The sequence below is a fragment of the Eretmochelys imbricata genome, chromosome 6, assembly GCF_965152235.1.
Source record: "Eretmochelys imbricata isolate rEreImb1 chromosome 6, rEreImb1.hap1, whole genome shotgun sequence".
NCBI lineage: Eukaryota > Metazoa > Chordata > Testudines > Cheloniidae > Eretmochelys > Eretmochelys imbricata.
In genome coordinates this window covers 9,092,930-9,107,218 of record NC_135577.1, presented here as the reverse complement: position 1 = coordinate 9,107,218, position 14,289 = coordinate 9,092,930, and positions in this window count along the sequence as shown.

The window sequence follows — 14,289 nt, the reverse complement described above, 5'->3', positions numbered from 1 at the left end:
TTTAGTAGCATTTTGATCACTTTCACTCTTTAAAAAGCTGGACTGGAAACAACGGAACTGTTTCAGTAATTTCCTTTTCAGTGTGGCTTCTTCCTGAGTCTCCTGACTTGCTCTTTCATATTGAGTATATTTGTATTCCTCCCTTGAAGTGTTCGGTTCCACGCATTCAATTTGCCAAATACGTCCACCAGGTAAGTGATCATAGTCAAGAAATCCATATTACACACATACCTGCAAGATGTGAAGATGCATTGTAACACTTTCCCATGTGACAACTCCACTGTGAAACAGAAGCAAAGAGGGGTCAGAACCCATCTCCACACAGCATACTAGGGAGATATGATTGCTCTCTATAAATACATCAGAAGTATAAATGCCAGGGAGGGAGGGGAGTTATTTAAGTTAAGCACCAGTGTGGACACAAGAGCCAATGGATATAAACGGGCCATCAACAAGTTTAGGCTTGAAATTAGGTGACGATTTCTAACCATCTGAGGAGTGAAGTTCTGGAACAGCCTTCCAAGGGGAGCAGTGGGGGCAAAACACCCTAACTGGCTTCACAACTGAGCCTGATCAGTTTATGGAGGGCATGGTATGATGAAACTGCCTACAATGGCATGTAGCTGATGTGCGACTGCTAGTAGAAAATATCTCCAATGGCCAGTGATGGGACGCTAGATGGGGAGGGCTCTGAGTTACTTACAGAGAATTCTTTCCCAGGTGTCAGGCTGCTGGATCTTGCCCACATGCTCAGGGTCTAACTGATCATCATATTTGGGGTCAGGAAGGGATTTTCCCCCGGTCAGATTGGCGGAGGCTCTGGGTTGGGTTTTTTTTTTCCTTCCTCTGCAGCATGGGGCACAGGTCACTTGCAGGTTTAAACTAGTGTAAATGGTGGATTCTCTGTAACTTGAAGTCTTTAAATCATGATTTGAGGCCTTCAGTAACTCAGCCAGAGGTTAGGGGTCTACTACAGAAGTGGGTGGGTGAGGTTCTGTGGCCTGCAAAGTGCAGGAGGTCAGGCTAGATGATCATGATGGTCCCTTCTGACATTAAAGTCTATGAGTCTATCCACTATGAATTTATCAAGGATCTTGACTATTTCCTCATTGGTTGTTCAGGTTGGGATTTCTTTGCAAAACAAAAGTTATTCAGCTATTGTACTTGCTGTGACAAATCTCATATATGACAGAAGCTGAGCCATGTTGTCTGTGGATGTGGATTCATCAAGCGGCAGTGCAAAATATTTATTTTTCTTAACTTGCTCTATTGACTGGTCCTGACATTTTCTGCAAAGCCATCAATGCATTGACAGATAATATCACTTGAAATAGGAATGGTTTTCAGTGCCATGGCTGCTTGTTCCCCAAACTTAATTCGACATATCTATTGCTGCTGGGAGTACAAGAGTCTCGCCAATGGTGTGTGCTTGTTTGTATTCTGCAGTTCACATACTGTCAAGGTTCCTTCCCCACTCTGAACTCTAGGGTACAGATGTGGGGACCTGCGTGAAAACCTCCTAAGTTTACTTTTACCAGCTTAGGTTAAAACTTCCCCAAGGTACAAACTATTTTACCTTTTGCCCTTGGACTTTATTGCTGCCACTACCAAACGTCTAACCAATATATTACTGGGAAAGAGTCCGTTTGGAAACGTCTTTCCCCCCAAAATCCTCCCAACCCTTATACCCCCTTTCCTGGGGAAGGCTTGATAAAAATCCTCACCAATTTGTACAGGTGAACACAGACCCAAACCCTTGGATCTTAAGAACAATGAAAAAGCAATCAGATTCTTAAAAGAAGAATTTTAATAGAAGAAAAAGTAAAAAGAATCACTTCTATAAAATCTAAAAAATACCTTACAGGGTAATTAGATTCAAAACATAGAGAATCCCTCTTGGCAAAACCTTAAGTTACAAAGAGACACAAAAACAGGAATCTACATTCCATTCAGCACAGCTTATTTTCTCAGCCATTTAAAGGAATCACAATCTAACGCATATCTAGCTAGATTACTTACTAAGTTCTAAGACTCCATTCCTGTTCTGTCCCCGGCAAAAGCATCACACAGACAGAGAGAGATGCTTTGTTTCTCCCTCCCCCCAGCTTTTGAAAGTATCTTGTCTCCTCATTGGTCATTTTGGTCAGGTGCCAGCAAGGTTATCCTAGCTTCTTAACCATTTACAGGTGAAAGGGTTTTTCCTCTGGCCAGGAGGGATTTTAAAGGTGTTTACCCTTCCCTTTATATTTATGACACATGCCCACAATGTAAGAATCTTCTAAGGCTCTTTGAAAGGCAGTTGCTTCTTTAGACTCACCCCACCCACCCACCTTCCACTTTAATTCTTCTTATTTCTGAAGGGGAAAAAAATCACAACTCTCCTTCCTGTTCTGTTCATTATCATCTTCAGTCGAATGTTGTGTGTAGCCTTAGCACTTGGTAAAAATCATTCCTTTGTAAAGTCACAGATTCCAAGACCAGAAGGGATCATTATGATAATCTAGTCTGACCTCCTGTGTAACACAGGCCATGGAACTTCCCCAAAATATTTCCGAGAGAATATCTCATAGAAAACATCCAATCTTGATTTAAAAAATTGTCAGTGATGGGGAATCCACCATGAACAACCCTTGGTAAATTGGTTAATTATGTTCACTTTAAAAATTACACCTTATTTCCAGTCTGAATTTGTCTACCTTCAACTTCCAGCCATTGTTATACCTTTCTCTGCTATATTGAAGAGCTCATTATTAAATATTTGTTCTCCATGTAGATACTTATAGACTGTGTGACAGGGTATGCATAACCCACACTAGGCAAGAAAGGGTTAATCCCACACTATGGGGGGAGGAAGTCCCACCCCCCAGACCATGCTGGGCATGCTCCAACTGCTGTGCTAGTATACAGGAGAGCAGCCCAGCTCACTCTGGGCTGGCTGCCAAGGAGGAAGGATGTTTGGTGGAGGCTCCAGCCCAGGAGCCGCTACAGCTCTTGCCTGCAGGAGCTGAAGATCCTGAGACCCAGAACAGAGACCTGTTGCCTAACAACTAACCAGCTGGAGTCAGTGTCCCAGGGAGTTACCTGCGCCAAGGAGCCCGGAGACCCCGATGTCACATGGATCACAGCTTCAAGAAGCATGGCAGGAAGTGGCCCAGGGAGGTGGAGTGAGTGGTATCTCCTACCTGTGTAAGGTCAGCATGTTGCAGTAGGAGCCACACTGAATGGGTGGTGAATGCACTCACTGCTGACAGGGTCCTGGGCTGGGACCCCAGTGGAGTCAGGTGGGCCCACTACCCCGGGACTCTCTACGCTAGCTGCCACCCCCATTGGATGGTGGTCCCCGGATCCAGCCACTAGGCCGCACAGCCCTGCGCTTGCGGGCCACTATATTGACTCCATTTACTAGGCTGCATAGCCTTGAACCCAAGGGCAGCCACTTTGACTCTGACCCTTGAGCTGCACTGCCTTGAGTCTCAGGACCCTAGTCTGGCAGACTGTAACCACAGTGCCACCATATCCACAATCCACCCCACAGGGGGACAGGGTGCACACACATTGCCACAGACTGTAACCAAGTCACCCCTTTACCTCCTCTGTGTTAGACTCGAGGAGCTCAATCTATTTAGTGTGACAGGGTCGGGCCAGATGGCTATAGGAGAGTAACAGAAGGCAGATATAGTAGCCCCAGGCTAAGTAGGTCCCTTTTCCCTGGGTAAAATAACAGGGAAGGTTTCAGAACAATCAGGAACCTTCTGGAGACAATTAAGGCAGGCTGATTAGAACACCTGCAGCCGATCAAGAAGCTGCTAGAATCAATTAAGGCAGGCTAATCAGGGCACCTGGGTTTTAAAAAGGAGCTCATTCAGTTTGTGGTGTGCGTGTGAGGAGCTGGGAGCAAGAGGCACTAGGAGCTGAGAGTGAGAATGCAGACTGAGGTGTACAAGCATTATCAGACATCAGGAGAAAGGTCCTATGGTGAGGCTAAAGAAGGTGTTGGGAGGAGGCCATGGGGAAGTAGCCCAGGGAGTTGTTGCTGTCGCACAGCTGTTCCAGGAGGCACTCTAGACAGCTGCATTCGACAGGGCCCTGGGCTGGAACCCGGAGTAGAGGGCGGGCCCGGGTTCCCCCCAAATCCTCCCAACTCCTGGTCAGACACAGGAGGAGTTGACATGGACTGTGAATTCAGAAAAATGGCCAAGCTGAGGGCTGCCGTGAAGCTCCAAGGCGAGCCAATTTGCCAATAAGCACAAGACCCACCAAGGTAGAGCAGGAAACTTTGTCACATTAGCTTATCACTCTAAGGCCCGGTCAACAGTAGAAAATTAGGTCAACATAACTATGTTTTTCAGGGGTGTGAAAAACACTCATTCTGAGCGGCATAGTTGAGCTGACCTAAGTCCCTATGTAGACAGTGCTAGGTTGATGGTGGAGTTTTTCTGTCAAGCTAGATACTGCCTTTCAGAGAAGTAGATTACCTACATCCATGGGAGAACCCCTTCAGTTGGCGTAGATAATATCTACACTGAAGTGCTACGGTGCTGCAGCTGCTGTGCTTCAGTTGTGCAGCTGTTGCATTTCAAGTGTATACAACCCCTAAGGCAGGTTTTCTAATTCCTTAAGCGTTCTTGTGGCTCTTCTCTGAAACCTCTCCAATTTATCCACATCCTTCTTGAACTGTGGACACCAGAACTGGACACGCTATTCCAGCAGTACTCGCACCAGGGCTAGATAAGAAAAGATGCATGATTCTCTTCTCTCAGCCCCTTTCTCCTGTCTGCTTGTGCTTGTGCTTCTGCTAATGATGACAGTGCTGGAACCCTCTCTTTGCCTTCTGCTCCAGCAGAGGGCTTTTAGCCAAGGGACTTCCTGCTGAATGCTTCTATCCACATGGAATCTCTCTGCTGAAAGCCCCCTGCAGGAGCAGAGGCCACAGAGAGGTTCCCATTCAGCCCTTGCAGCAGCAAAAGTCGCAGATCCAAAGATAAGATGCAAGTAATTTTTAAGCCTTGTATAATAATGTCATAATAATAATAATAATTAATAAAAAAGGGCCTATCAAAAAATTTCCCCCAAACGTTTGTGGCTGGCTCTCCCAAGAACTGGCTCCCCAAAGAAGCCCATGGCTCACAGTTTGGGACACATTCCAGGATGGTGATTTCAATCTCTGCTTACATAACAACAGTTGCACATCCTTGTTACATGGCCACTGCAGCCATGCCCAACCCCCTGAGCATGATGGGAATAATAGGCCAACATGTTATTCACTTGGCCCTTCCCTAGTCAACGTCACTTATAGGGTCTCCGTCATGCATGGATTTTCTGATGGCCAATGCAGGCTGAGAACTGACTGAAGCTTTTCCAAAAAGAAAAGGAGGACTTGTGGCACCTTAGAGACTATCAAATTTATTTGAGCATAAGCTTTCGTGCACTACAGCTCACTTCATCAGATGTATTCAGTGGAAAATACAGTGGGGAGATTTATATACATAGAGAACATGAAACAATGGGTGTTACCATACACACTGTAACCTGAGTGATCACTTAAGGTGAGCTATTGCCAGCAGGAGAGCGGGGCTGGGGGAGTGGGGGAACGGGGGACGGGGGGACCTTTTGTAGTGATAATCAAGATGGGCCATTTCCCGCAGTTGACAAGAATGTCTGAGGAACAGTGTGTGTGTGTGTGTGGGGAATAAACATGCAGAAATAGTTTTACTTTGTGTAATGACCCATCCACTCCCAGTCTCTATTCAAGTCTAAGTTAATTGTATCCAGTTTGCAAATTAATTCCAATTCAGCAGTCTCTCACTGGAGTCTGTTTCTGAAGGTTTTTTTGTTGAAGAATTGTAACTTTGTACAATTGTAACTTTTAGGTCTGTAATCGAGTGACCAAAGAGATTGAAGTGTTCTCCAACTGGTTTTTGAATGTTATAATTCTTAACATCTGATTTGTGTCCATTTATTCTTTTACGTAGAGACTGTCCAGTTTGACCAATGTACATGGCAGAGGGGCATTGCTGGCACATGATGGCATATATCACATTGGTGGATGTGCAGGTGAACGAGCCTCTGATAGTGTGGCCCTATGATAGTGTCCCCTGAATAGATATGTGGACACAGTTGGCAATGGGCTTTGTTGCAAGGATAGGTTCCTGGGTTAGTGTTTTTGTTGTGTGGTGTGTGGTTGCTGGTGAGTATTTGCTTCAGGTTGGGGGGCTGTCTGTAAGCAAGGACTGGCCTGTCTCCCAAGATCTGTGAGAGTGATGGGTCGTTCTTCAGGATAGGTTGTAGATCCTTGATGATGCGCTGGAAAGGTTTTAGTTGGGGGCTGAAGGTGACGGCTAGTGGCGTTCTGTTATTTTCTTTGTTGGGCCTGTCCTGTAGTAGGTGACTTCTGGGTACTCTTCTGGCTCTGTCAATCTGTTTCTTCACTTCTGCGGGTGGGTATTGTAGTTGTAAGAATGCTTGATAGAGATCTTGTAGGTGTTTGTCTCTGTCTGAGGGATTGGAGCAAATGTGGTTGTATCTTAGAGTTTGGCTGTAGACAATGGATCGTGTGGTGTGGTCTGGATGAAAGCTGGCGCATGAAGGTAGGAATAGCAGTCAATTGGTTTCCGGTATAGGGTGGTGTTTATATGACCATTGCTTATTAGCACCATAGTGTCCAGGAAGTGGATCTCTTGTGTGGACTGGTCCAGGCTGAGGTTGATGGTGGGATGGAAATTGTTGAAATCATAGTGGAATTCCTCAAGGGCTTCTTTTCCATGGGTCCAGATGATGAAGATGTCATCAATGTATCACAAGTAGAGTAGGGGCATTAGGGGACGAGAGCTTTTCCCACACTCAGAATATTTGTAGGGTCTTTCTCCAGTGTGCAGCCAAAGATATTCCCACGGTCAGGCATTGGCAGGATTGCTCTCCCGTGTGGATTCTCTGGTGTTCAGTAAGGGGTGCCCTCTGGTGGATGCTCTTCCCACATTCAGGGCACATGTAGAGCATCTCTCTCATGTAGCTTCTCTGATGAGAAGTAAGGCTCCAGCTCATATTGAAGCTTTACCCACACTCTGGGCAGTTATAGGGTCTCTCTCCTGTGTGGATTCTCTCATGTCTGAGAATGCATGAGCTGCTGCTGCTGCTTTTCCCACATTGGGGGAACTGGTGGGGGTCTTTCTCTTCCATGTGGGTTCACTGGTGTTCAATAAGGTGTGCATGGTGTAGCTTTTCCCACAGTCACTGCATGTGTTGGGTCTCCCTCCAGGGGGATTCTCTGAGTCATTCCTTTCATTTTCTTGACCACTCTGCTCCTGTGAGTGGATTTATTCCCTCTCTTTCCTGGCTGGTTTCCCTGCGTGCCTCTCTACCCTGTGTTGACTCTCATGGGCTTCTCCCTGCTTAGGACTGTGGGAAATGTTCCCCTTGGCTCTTCCCAATATCATCCCATGCAGTTCCACTTGCTCAGTGCCTTCCTGATGAGGATTCTTCTCCTTGTTCTCACTCACTGCCCAACCTGGTGCTGGGACAGCGAGAGAGAATCTGGACACGATTCATTCTTTCCCTGTGCCGGGCGAAAGTAAACCTCAGAGAGGGGAATGGGAAAGACAGGATCTGTGACCCAGGGATGCATTGGTGCCAGCTGGCAAAGAAAAAGAGTGCACAGGGTTTTATCAGGGATCTTCTTGGTTGGATATATGCATAATAGTTCACCAAAAGGTGGCATGTTGAGGTTTCTAATGAGAGCCAGTAGCCCACTGGTTTTCATAATCATTGCAAAATGTATATATGGATAATATTTAAGGAGTTATGTATCTATACTGAGAATTATGGTCTTAAGGTCTTAGAGATAAGATAGGTCGCCAGGAGGTGACATACTTCAGAGATGTTCCTTTCAGGCAGGAGGTGAACTGACACTTATCTCCCTGTCTGGCCATTTATGTATTGTAGGCCTAGTTGCATACTGAGCCAAGTGTGAATTGAGTGACTGCAAAATCTACAAGGGAAGAAATCTACAGGAAGAAACAAACTGCAGAGGGATGTCCTGTTCTTGAATAAAGTCAAAGAGTTGGTCTGGTATACCCTAGAGTGCAAAAAGACACTGAAACACTCACCTAGGGGGCAAACCGACAGTGTGATTGTCTCACAAAAGGAGGGTCACAGCCAGCCTGGCTGGAAAGCACTGCAGGGATTTTGGAAGAGCAATAACTTTATTAGACATGAGAATATCTTTTTAATTAAATCTAGGCTCTAGATTGTGAGTTATGGTTTTATTTTATATGTACCCATTTGGTCCCAACACTTTTACTTGCTACTAGTTGGATCTCTGTGCTTTGTTAAATAAACTCATGCTTGATTTCGCTCTAAACAAATCTGAGTGCTGTGATTTAAGCAGAGCAGTGACCTGAGGTGAAACTGGTAAGATGGAGTATACTGCTTCTTTGGAAGCAACAGATCAGTGAACACTGTGCATTTCCAGTGGACTCGGGGGACTCTCGGAGGACATTGCGCAGCTGTCTGCCTATTGCTAACCTGCAGAGTGATAGAGGGGCCCGTGAAGCCAAGAAGGGAGTGCTTGTGTTACCTGGGGCTGATAGAGCTGGGGAGCTGGCCCCTGGCAGGCACAGACAAAGCTTCCTCACGCTAAGGGTGGGTGGAGCAAGCTGCCTCACAACCCAGAGTGCCCCCAGGAAGTGTCAAAGCATCAGACCCAAATGATTGCTGTGGAAATTGCGATATCAGGCACTGAACCCCAGTCCCTTTCCAATGGGAGATGGAGCCAGGGATCAATTCTGCTTCCATGTCCCACCTGAATATAGATATGGGGAGGGACTATAGCAGGGGTGACCAAACTTACTGACCCTTCGAGCCACATATGACAATCTTCAGACGTCCTGTTCGCCTCCTCACCCCACTCACCCACACACCTCCCGCCTCACCTCCCCACCCGTGGGGGGCCCCCCAAAGTGCGAGGCTGTCACCCTGCTTCACCGTACCCAAGGGACGGCCCTGCCTGTGAGTTTGGTGCAAATCAGCCATGGTGCTGTTCACTTGGCTCATCTCTAGTCAGGTCACTTATGGGATTTCTGTCTTGGGTGGATTTTCTGATGCCTAATACAAACTGAGAAGTGACTGAGGCTTTTGCCATACTCAGGAGATTTGCAGGGTCTCTCTCTCTTGTGTGGATTCTCTGGTGTTCAGTAAGGTGTGACTTCTTGTGGAAGTCATGCATCCGATGAAGTGAGCTGTAGCTCACGAAAGCTTATGCTCAAATAAATTGGTTAGTCTCTAAGGTGCCGCAAGTCCTCCTTTTCTTTTTGCGAATACAGACCAACACGGCTGCTACTCTGAAACCTGTTCTTGTGGAAGCTTTCCCCAAACCCTGGACCGTTATAGGGTCTCTCTCTCTCTCTCTCTCTCTCATGTGGATTCTCTCATATCTGAGAATGTATGAGCTGCTGCTGCTTTTCTCACATTCGGGGCACTTGTGGAATCGCTCTTCCTTGTCGATTCCTGGGTACTCAATAAGGTGTGTGTGGGGATTGTAGCTTTCCCTACACTCACTGCATTTGTAGGGGTTCCCTCCCATGTGAAGCCTCTGAAGTCTGAGCTGAGACTAAAACGTCTCTCACACTCATTGCATTTGTGAGGTCTCTCCCCCGTGTGGAGTCCCTGGTGTGCCACATGGCCAGAAAGGGTTAAGGAGCTCACAGGCTAAATGACCCAGATTCAACCTTTAGAGACATGTTAGAAAAGTATAAAGAAAAGGAGTACTTGTGGCACCTTAGAGACTAACCAATTTATTTGAGCATAAGCTTTCGTGAGCTACAGCTCACTTCATCGGATGCATACTGTGGAAAATACAGAAGATGTTTTTATATACACAAACCATGAAAAAATGGGTGATTATCACTACAAAAGGTTTTCTCTCCCCCCACCCCACTCTCCTGCTGGTAATAGCTTATGTAAAGTGATCACTCTCCTTACAATGTGTATGATAATCAAGGTGGGCCATTTCCAGCACAAATCCAGGTTTTCTCCCCCCTCCTACCCACTCCCACAAACCCCCTCTCCTGTTGGTAATAGCTTATCTAAAGTGATCACTCTCCTTACAATATGTATGATAATCAAGGTGGGCCATTTCCAGCACAAATCCAGGGTTTAACAAGAACGTCTGGGGGGGGGTGGGTAGGAAAAAACAAGGGGAAATAGGTTACCTCGCATAATGACTTAGCTACTCCCAGTCTCTATTCAAGCCTAAGTTAATTGTATCCAATTTGCAAATGAATTCCAATTCAGCAGTCTCTCGCTGGAGTCTGGATTTGAAGTTTTTCTGTTGTAATATTGCAACTTTCATGTCTGTAATTGCGTGACCAGAGAGATTGAAGTGTTCTCCGACTGGTTTATGAATGTTATAATTCTTGACATCTGATTTGTGTCCATTTATTCTTTTACGTAGAGACTGTCCAGTTTGACCAATGTACATGGCAGAGGGGCATTGCTGGCACATGATGGCATATATCACATTGGTGGATATGCAGGTGAACAAGCCTCTGATAGTGTGGCTGATGTTATTAGGCCCTGTGATGGTGTCCCCTGAATAGATATGTGGGCACAGTTGGCAACGGGCTTTGTTGCAAGGATAGGTTCCAGGGTTAGTGGTTTTGTTGTGTGGTATGTGGTTGCTGGTGAGTATTCGCTTCAGGTTGGGGGGCTGTCTGTAGGCAAGGACTGGCCTGTCTATATGTCTCCTTAAAGTTTGTGATGAACTGCTTAATGGATAAATTACCTTATGTTAATCCATGTAGTTAATTACCAGTAATGTTTGGGAAACAGAAAGTTACATCAAAGGCCTATTGTTCATTCAAGAACTCTGTGCTGTCCAGGACCTGTATAAAGAATTCTTGGGACCTGATCCTTTCTATTCAAATTGGCTTATGCTTTATCCGGGGAAGTATTGAGCTGCAAGATTGAGATCTCCAGTCCCATTTGGAATGCCCTGGTATGGAACATTGGGCTCAAACGATGGACTAATTCTAAGAACTCTTTTGCAACTCCAAAGCTCACCAGCTCTACTAATCTGCTGTTTCTCTCCCTTCCTGGGGCCACCTCTGGCTGCAACTCTCTGCGTCTCCCCTGCACCTCATGCCCCCACTTACTGCCTAGGTAGGGAGATCCTCTGGGGCTGCAGACGGGAACTCACCCTGCTCACACATGGGCCACAGCCAGGCTCAGGACCCAGATGTCGTGGGGTGGAACAGGAAGGCCCCTCCCTTAGCCCAGCCCTACAGGACTGGCAGGGTTTGGAGACTGGGAACACACTGGGTCCATGTCCAATCCCCAGATTTGCAATAAAATCTCATGCCAACACTGTGTGCTCCACGGAGGCTAGAACACTCCCGTAATGGAACAATTCCCAGATTTAAAAAAAAAAGTATATTAATAATTATTATTTACAGCCTATGGACTTGTAGCAGGAGCATCAGGATCACTGCAGGGTTGCTAGTTACATGTAGCCACCTACATGCAAACTAGAATAAGAAAAGTACAGCAAAGGGTGGGATTTACACCAAGCAGGGCTAGCATTTACACCCAGTTGTGTTATTTATCTCCACAATGAATAAAATTGTCCTCCGTGGCCAGGGCCCTGTCCCTTACCCGACAATAAGCAATTTCCAGACCAGCGCACTGACGACTGTCTGGGCTCCTTCTTCTGTCTGTCTGGATCTTCTGTCTCTTGTCTTATGTTTAGATTGTCACCTCTGTGAGGCAGGATTTTTTTGTTCTGTTTGTACAGTGCCTGGCACAATGGAGTCTTGGTCCTTGACTTAGACTCTGAGATGCTACCATGATACAATAAATAAATAATATAATTGTAATAAGTTACTGGAAATTCTTTCCTTCCAGTAGCAGTCCCAGCCCAGCTACTTCACTCCCCATCCAGAGATTCACGGAAACCAGTCTGAGCCAGGCACCGCCTCACAAGTCTGTTAATTCCACACAGCAATCCGGCCTGGCAGCCAAAACACTCACATTGCCCTGGGTTATTTCTACTGAGCGCCGGAGCTCCCGCATTAGTTTTGCATTGTCCTAACACAGATACAGCACTCTCCAATCAGGGGGCACAGGGTCCCCCAAAATAATGAAAACAACGAGGAGTCCTTGTGGCATCTTAGAGACTAACACATTTATTTGTGCATAAGCTTTCATGCCCAAATATATGTGTCAGTCTCTAAGATGCCACAAGGACTCCTTGTTGTTTTTGCTGCTGCAGACTAACACGGCTGCCGCTCTGAAACCTGTCACCAAAATAGCGAGTGACTGGATTTTAAAAAAATAATACATTTGGGAGTTCTGTTTGTTCACCTTCTGGCTTTGGAGCCTTTAGGGGTCATATTTTAGGGGAGGGATAGCTCACTGGTTTGACCATTGGCCTGCTCAACCCAGGGTTGTTAGTCAATCGTTGAGGAGGTCATTTAGGGATGTGGGGCAAAAACTGGGGATTGGTCCTGCTTTGAGCAGGGGGTTGGACTAGATGACCTCCTGAGGTCCCTTCCAACCCTGATAGTCTATGATTTTCCAATTTCAATCCCCATGAGGACTAGAAACTAGAGCTGGACCACAGTCCCACAAGAGTTTGAGCTTTCGAAAAATTTTCCCTGTCCCAAATTTGGATAAAAAGTTCAAATCTTGAACACTTTCACATATTGATATCTCAACATTGGTTTGGACCTAGTCAATCAACATGTTTCGTTTCAATGGTTTTAAAATCTTTTGTTTAGATTTTTGACTTTTGAGTAATAAATTAACTAAAATTTGGAAGTGAAAAGTCATTTCGGACCACAAAATGAAACTTTTCATTTCAAAAATGCGGTCAACTCCAAATTGTTTATTCAATTTTTTTTTCAAATTGGGAGATTTGTTGAAATCAGCCCTTTCCCGCGAACAGGTGCATTATCGACGAACAGGCCTTTTCCAGCAAAGAAGCCTTTACCTGGAAAATTCCCAACCAGCTCTACCAGAAACTGACTTTTAAAAAAAAAAAAATGCCAGTTGACCCTAAGAAAGAGAAGGATGTGTGTGTAATGTGGGGATGGATATATCTATATCTAGAGAGAGGGGAATAGATGGATCGATGCACAGACGGATTTCTCCTATCATTATGTGACTCTGGGAACGGGTGGTTTAAAAAACCAACACAACCCACCACACATTGCACGGTGGGGAATAAAAATGGCAAGAGGTGGTAATGCAGCAACACAAACGCTGCCTGTTATTTCCACCCAGATCATTAGATCCTACCACTGGTATAACTTGGGGTGATCTGACCATAGGTTGGTTCTTTTCCCCAAAGCCACAGGGGCTAGAAAGAGACAATTTGTTTTGAAATGGAAGCTGAGGTTCCGCCATAACCACATCAATTCAGGCGCTTCCACCTTTACATGACAAGGCAATGCACCGAAAATGGCAAGAGCAGCCAACGCTGCTGCATAGACATGGCCCTGGTCTTCAGTTAGGGCCCAACGCTGGTTTTGCTCGAGGTCTGCAGTGCAGCTATGAGTCAGTGACAGGCTCTCTCTCTTTGGGAGGCACCTCCCTGGGACCGTCCTGCCCCCAGTGGGTCCAGCAGTGCACCGGGAGGCCAGCACTGTGGGCAAAACCCTTCCCGCACTGGGCACAGTGGTAGGACCACTCCCCGGTGCGGATGCGCTGGTGCCGGAGCAGGTCCGAGCTTTGGCTGAAGCCTTTGCCGCAGCTGGCGCAGGCAAAGGGCCAGTGGGTGGCATGGCTGGCTCTGTGCCGGGTCAGCACCAAGCTGTTGTAGAAGCCCTTGCCATAGTCAGGGCAGCGGCAGGGCCGCTCGCCGGTGTGCCAGCACCCAGCCAGGTGGGCACGGCGGGCAAAGGCCCTCCCGCAGGCACCACAAATGTGGGGCTTGTCCCTGGAGTGGGTGAGCAAGTGGGAGCGCAGCTCTGAGCCAGAGCAGAGTCCGTGGGCGCAGAGAGGGCAACAGTATGGGCTCCACTAGCCCCATGCTCCGGCTGAAGGCTTTGCCACACGCCCCCACATTGGTAGGGCAGCACCCCAGTGTGGCCATGCCGGTGCTTAGCCAGTGCCATCCTGGAGCTCAGCTCGTGGCCACAGTCAGGGCAGCGGTTGGGTGCCTCTGTGCCGTGGGATGCCTGGTCCGGACTGCCAGGGAGGTGCAGGCCTCCCCGCACTGCGGGCAGGGCCCCGGGCCCGCATGAGTGGAGCGCAGGTGTTTGGCCAGGATGGAGCTGGAGGTGTAGGCCGTGGGAC